A 6,800-nucleotide genomic window follows, 5' to 3' on the forward strand; every position below is an offset into this window, starting at 1 on the left:
CCTAATACCTTTTCTCTCCCACACTTTCTTCAGAGCTTCCCCAAACTGAGTTAGCTCTGGTAGTGTGCATGTCAACTTCATCATCTATGTGTACATCGCTGGAGAGTCTGCTAAGGTAAGTGAACTTATCCACAGCATTTGAAATTTCTGTTTGCTGTAATGGATGGTTCCATGTATGGATGGTATGGTGCTAGCTAGTGGAGAAAACTTCTGTTTTCTTGGTGTTAATTGTCAGGTCAAAATTTAGCACAAGTGGCAGAGAAGTGATCCATACATTGTTGCATCTCTGCTTGAGCAAAGAGTTGTGCACCAATTCTCCCTTCACTTTAGTCTTGGCTTCTAACCTTTTCAAGTTAAATAATTTACCATCAGTATAGTAGCTGATCTTGATTCTGTTTTTGTCCATCACTGAAAGCATCATGCTAAAAAGCAAGGGAGTAAGCACACATCTCTGCTTCACTCCACTGGTGACTGGGAAAGTGGAAGAGCATCATCCATTATCCAGAATCCATGCAAGCACACCATCATGAGACTGACATACAATACTGATGAGCTTTTCTGGGCAACCAAATTTTGCCTTGCAACTAAAACCAGTGTGGAAGAATTTTTTTTTTCATCACTACCAAGTCACTTTATTGGGATGTAAATTTGGTACAGATTATGAAAAGGTCAGATAACCAAAATATGCATGCACTGAAAGACAGTAGGAGTGGTGCCCACAGTTCCCAGGTGTAGGAGAAGCCAGGTGTGGCTGAAGCCAGGTATGGCTTAGCTCTCCCTGTCACTGTCTACAAGTGTGAGCTTGTCAAAAAGATATTCCCCCATGCCAGAATTGGGGGGCCCCCATCTTGGGCAGATTGGTTACGTGATCACCCAGCTGTTGGATGGACTTGACCTGTTCGTCCAGGTAGTGGGTTTCGATGAAATCACATAAGTGGGGGTCATTCTTGTCAGTTGCCAGCTTGTGCAATTCCAGTAATGACTGACATTTTTTTCCAAGGGCAGAACACACTCTATTGCGTTCAGCCCGCTCTCCCAGTCGTACCGGTTGCATTTCTTGATGTCCTGCAGGAAGATGTGGCCTCCACGCTGGTTCGGCAGCTTTATCAGCTTCTCGGTGTGCTCACGCTCCTCGTTCGACTGGTGCAGGAAGTACTTGGAGAAGTTCTTGGGCGCCACGTCGTCGCGGTCGAAGTAGTAGGACTTGGACAGGTAGACGTAGGAGGGGTAGAGCTCCAGGTTGATCTGCCGGTCGATGGCGGCCTCCGAATCCTGGTGGTAGTTCTGTGGCACCTGAGAGGGGGACGAGGTGGTCCTGGTGGCGGAGGCTGGGGCAGTGTCCGGGGGTGGCTGAGCGGGCAGCTGCTGCTCGACAGAAGGACGGAAGAAGTATTGGTTTGTGGAGGTGAAAGTGGAGAGGTGGCTAAGGGCGGCTCCTGCCCGGGAATCGAGCAGCGTTCAGTTCAAGCATTGTTGAAGAAGGAAACCACAGCGACTCCCCTACCCTGCACTTCTGGCCAGTGTGGAAGAATTTCAATAATTTTTAGATGCAAGAGGAAATTTTGGGTGATTAGCAGGTTTTTCTGGTACCCCTGAAATCATACTATCTAAATGATAGGCTACTCTACCTATTCATATGAAACCTAGACTATCCTACCCCAGATATTATCTGTGTAACTTTGGATATCACTCAATTTCTTCGGGTGTCAGTGCCCTCATCTATAAAGTGGTAATGATTGTAGTAGTAGCGGTGGTGGTGGTGGTAGTAGTAGTAGTAGTAGTGGTGGTGGTAGTAGTGATAGCAGCAGCAGCAGTAATAGCAACAATAGTGTAATAGTAGAAGTAATAGCTAGAGGGACAGGTAGGTGGCGCAGTGAATAGAGCACTGGCCCCAGAGTCAGGAGGACCTGAGTTCAAATGTGGCCTCAGACGCTTGACACACTTACTAGCTGTGTGACTTTGGGCAAGTCACTTAACCCCAATTGCCCTCCAAAAAGCAAAAAAAGAAGTAATAGCTAGGTTTACACAGGATTTTACATAGGGTCCCCAAAATTCCTAGTGTAGTTTTAGGTTTTTATAGCTTCTGTATTAAACAAAAGCAAGTATTAGTATAACTATGTTTATTGGGAAGAGATAGTTGTATCAAAACAAAATGCATCAAAAATTGTATTAAAAATAAATGTGACCAAGCCTAATCTTTAAAACACCAGCAATGAAAACCTTTCTTCTCCCTGTTTTTATGGGGCTACTGAAGGCACCCCCAGGGTGGGAGAGAGCCTTTGGGTTGATAAGCAAAATTACTGTCATTTTACTCTATATAGTTCATCTCTACTACAAGACAAATAGTGCTAATAGCTATAGCCTACTGAATTAAATCAATCTGCCTACTTGTGTATTAGTTATGGACATGAAAGAAATCAGACTGCACTTCTTTATTTAAAGAAGCACTCTGGTATGGTGAAAAGGGCTCTGGATTTGGAGTCAGGAGATGCAGGTTCAAATTCTACCCCTGTCAATTTTCTGAGCCTTGATTTCCTCATCTACAAGATGAAGTTAGTAATATTAGTTTATATGGTAGTTAAGAAGAAAGTGCTTTGAAACCATTAAGGTATCATATAAATGCGGGTTATTGATACTTGAAATACTCAATGCATCTGCAGTATCATCAATCCAGGTCATCCCTTTGATAATGCAGATTCATAATCACTAGAAAAAGTTTGGCATAACCATTCATCCATACAGGAAAAACAAAGTACATGAAAAATGTCTATTAGCTAAACTATGAGAATATAGAATTGAATGAAATATATAAATCTACACATACACATGTATACCCACAAAGATCTAGGTTCAAGTTTTACTTCTTATACATGTATAATGGTTATGTGACCCTGGGCAAGTCACTTAACTACTTGGTAGTCTAGGTAATAAGATAAGGAGAAGACATCTAAGAAGGATTTCCCTCATCCATGAGATCTCTTTATCAGTTAAGCAGTCTATATCATTATATATTATGACAAATAGAGAATGAATTAGCCTCAAAATTAAACAGGAGGAGGAAAAAATGAATTATTCTAAGTTGTTATTATTATAGGAGAAGTTTATACTTTTTAAAGCAGCAAGGTGGTGCAGATGGAATACTGAACTTGAGTCAGGGAAACCCGAATTAGAATTCTAACTCAGACATTAGTTGTGTGACTCTGGGCAAGTCACTTAACTTCTCTCATTCTCAGTTTCCTCATCCGTAAAATAATGACAGTAATAACACCTGGCTAGGAGAATTGTTGTGAGCATCAAATGAGATAATATTTGTAAAGCACTTTGAAAACCTTAAGATGCTATATTATTAATCATCTAACTTGAGTTAATACTTCTAATACTTGTCTAAAGCAGCCCACGAGGTATGCAGTAGGCACACAGTAACAGCAGTCTGGTGATGGTTTAGTTTCAGATGCCTGGAAGGGGAAGAATGCACTAGATAATGGGCTAACTGATTTGTTGATTTCCTTGGCCATAACCCTTCATTCAGTCTTTACTGTTCTTTGGTGTTGCCTTACATCACACACCCCATTTCTTCACCAAATGTCAATGATAAGATTGTATAAACCTAGTAAGCTGCATAATGGAAACCTTTACTTATTAAGTACAAACATCACTTCTAGAATGTTCTGGATATCACCTGATCAGAGCCATCACTTAGGCTCTAAAGCTACTGTGTAAGTATTAAATAAACTCCAGAGTATTGCTCCCTAGGGATGAGCTAGTATAAATATAATGGTACACCAAACTTTATTCAAACAAACCAAACAATTGGACAGGCACTTATTAAATTCCTGCTGGTGCGCTAGTAGAAGGCAGCATCCTAGGAAAGGGGGATTCAAAGACAAAAATTGGAAATGTCCCCTACTCTCAAGAATCACACATTCCACTAGGGAGAATTTCAAGTACCGAGCATCTTTAGATGACATTTGAATTTTAAATGAGATTTTCAGGAAGGAGACCATTGACCTCTACTAATTTAGAAACATATGGAGAGGAAGTCAGCAGGGGCTTTCTACCTTTTTCTTTGAACATCCTGATATTTTACAAGTAAGTAACTCCTGCAGATTTAAAGGGTTTAGCTTGAGAAAATAATGGTTATAAATGCAGGGTTTTATAAATCTTTCACCTCATATATTTTCCTTGATGAGTCAGCAGTAAGATTACCTGAATCTTAGATTCCTTGTGGTCACTCAGCCCCTAAGACTGGTAGGGATGTTTTGGGATGGAGTAGCATATTACTTCCCCTACTTAAAGAATTAAGACAGCCAGGCATAAGGGACTTTGAAATCAGGGCAATCTGTTTTTAGATTGTGTATCTGACATATCCTGCTTCTTGTCCTCAGAAAGCCACTGAGCCTCTCTGGTCAAATGTCCCAAGATACTCTGAGCAAGTCCTTTGACTTTTGAAGCAAGGTGTCAATATGAATTGACAGGAATTTCTTCATTCAGTAATTCTCTATACCAATTAAAACATAGATCTGGTCCACTTCCCTTCTTCCCACAAAATCCAAGTGATTCTTTCTAGGAATGGAATAATCACCTCAGAATTACCCATTCACTAAAATGTATTATTCCATCTCCTGTAAGACAGAATCTGGACCCTTGAATTCTCATATCCTAAGATACTCTCTGTATATTAAGGCATCTTCAGGAGGAACTTACATGAAGCCACTCATCACTGTGACCGGTGCAAGCACAGTACACATTCCAGATTCCCTGACAGGTCTTTCCACCGAGGAAACTTTCACATTTCCACTTGATGCTGCAGAAAGGCATGGATAGAAATATCTTTGAATCATGCATCATTTCTAAGGAGGTGATTTGAAAACTCCTCTGTTTTACCATGTCAGCTGCACAACTGAAATACCCAGGCTGAGAAAGAAAATAGTTGGGCTGTGAAAACAGAAAAGAGACTATTTAACAATACCTAATATTGAGTGCCTCTGTACAAAGTCCAGGGGCCATAGCTCCAGAGGAGTAGACTAAGAGTATTTGTAGATTGTATTTAAATTTAATTTTACTAATCAACAGTGAGCTGTATAGCCATGATTCTAATGTTCTCCTTTTATCTTCCTTCCTCTTAAGATGTTTCTCCTTCCCCATATTGTCCCTTTTAAGTCATTTTTTAAAGTACTATGTTAAATATTTTTACAAATATTTAAGTTAAATAAATAAAACAAATCTATGTTAAATATTTTCCTCAGGATGCTAATATCCTGGGAAACATTTTTATATACAGAAGAAAGAAATGACAAAGTACATTAAGGCAGAGAGGCAAAACAATGGAAAAAGCACTAGACTCGGAGCCTCAAAGACGTAGGTTCAAATCCTTCCTCAGCCATTTCTTAGCTCTGTGACCCCAATTAGCCTCATTTTCCTCATCTGTAAAATGGACATGATTATAGCATCTACATTACAGGGTTGTTGTGAATACTAAAGGGGATAACATGTTAAGCTCTTTGCAAACCTTTTAAGTGCTATATAAATGTGAGCTCTCATTACTAAAGTGATTCTCCTTTCAAAGACCTCATACAAGTCTTGTTGATCTTCTTGGGAATTCCCTCTTATTTTCCCTGTTGGTACCTTTTCAACATTTTATTTCTATATAACAACTAGAAACATTTCCAGGATCATTGTTTGTAAGATTGTTCCTCTTTTCTTGACCTCAAGACCTCCAAACTGGCCCATACTCGCCACCCAACATTATTCTGCCATGTTCATGTCGATCGATTTCACGTATTGACTGTGTCAGTCAACAAGAATTCATTAAGTGCTTAATATGTGCTAAGTGCTGTGTTGAAGCTCATGGTAAATTACTTTAGTAATCAAGAAAAACTATTTCTGTAGTTTATTGCCAAGAGCAAGTAGTTTACCCTTCACCTTTAGACTCTGCTTGCTCAAGGCTGTTGATTAATGTTTATGGTTTTATGGCCATCTATTTAATTATAAGCAATGTTATATAGCCTTCTAGGAACAACAATCTGCTTCATGTACTATAGAAAGACCACACAGGGCAACAGCAGTAGAATTTGGCCAAATCTCGCCAAGCAAAGGGGAACCATTAAACGATTTTCTAATTAGCAAGCCGAGAATAAAAATAATTCATAACATGTAGCCCAGAAGGCATTTTTTTTTCTTTTCACTTTGACATCCGCCTTCGCCATTAATTATTTAGTGTTATCCCCTAGCCATATGTGATGGCAAATTTTGCAAAGTGATATGTAATTAAGCTTTTCCACTCTGAACCATGAAACAAAATATAGTTTTTCCAACTGCCTTTTTCATTCAATTGATGTAGACAGCCAACGCCAATGATCTAGAAACCAATATTGATACTTCTGGAACTGAATTGTCCAGTTTTGCTATTTAAACACCTGAAATTTACTGGAAAATGACCGATTCTACCTTGACTTTGTGATTTTCAAATGGGCCCTCTTAGCTTGTGTCGTAGCTCTCTATTATTGAATACTGGCTGAGAAGGGGAAAATGAGCTAGTGGGGTTTATACAGATTGTTAACATGTAAAGGAAACATTATAATGCATCTCTAATTTTTATTCTTGGTTGTAGTTTTTCCAGAATAATCACCATTAGTGAACCAATAAAATGTATGCTTCTAGAGGACAGTGATTCTTTAATTTTTTTTCTCTATATACAAAGCACCTAGTGTGTCATTCCTGGCACTAGTAGACATTTAATAAATGCTTGCTAATTGATCAATAATTTCCACTATGCTTTGCTTTTTTTTTTAAACTTCCAT

General features: G+C 39.2%; 1 pseudogene; it reads right to left on the minus strand.

Moving 5' to 3' along the window:
- Positions 1 to 768: 768 nt before the first annotated feature.
- Positions 769 to 3,955, minus strand: LOC138147886 (ferritin heavy chain-like; annotated as a pseudogene).
- Positions 3,956 to 6,800: the final 2,845 nt, after the last annotated feature.

The sequence above is a fragment of the Petaurus breviceps genome, unplaced genomic scaffold (genome assembly GCF_028583685.1).
Source record: "Petaurus breviceps papuanus isolate PSGF00001 unplaced genomic scaffold, PetGlider_PUasm1.0 90808, whole genome shotgun sequence".
In the NCBI taxonomy this organism is placed as follows: domain Eukaryota; kingdom Metazoa; phylum Chordata; class Mammalia; order Diprotodontia; family Petauridae; genus Petaurus; species Petaurus breviceps.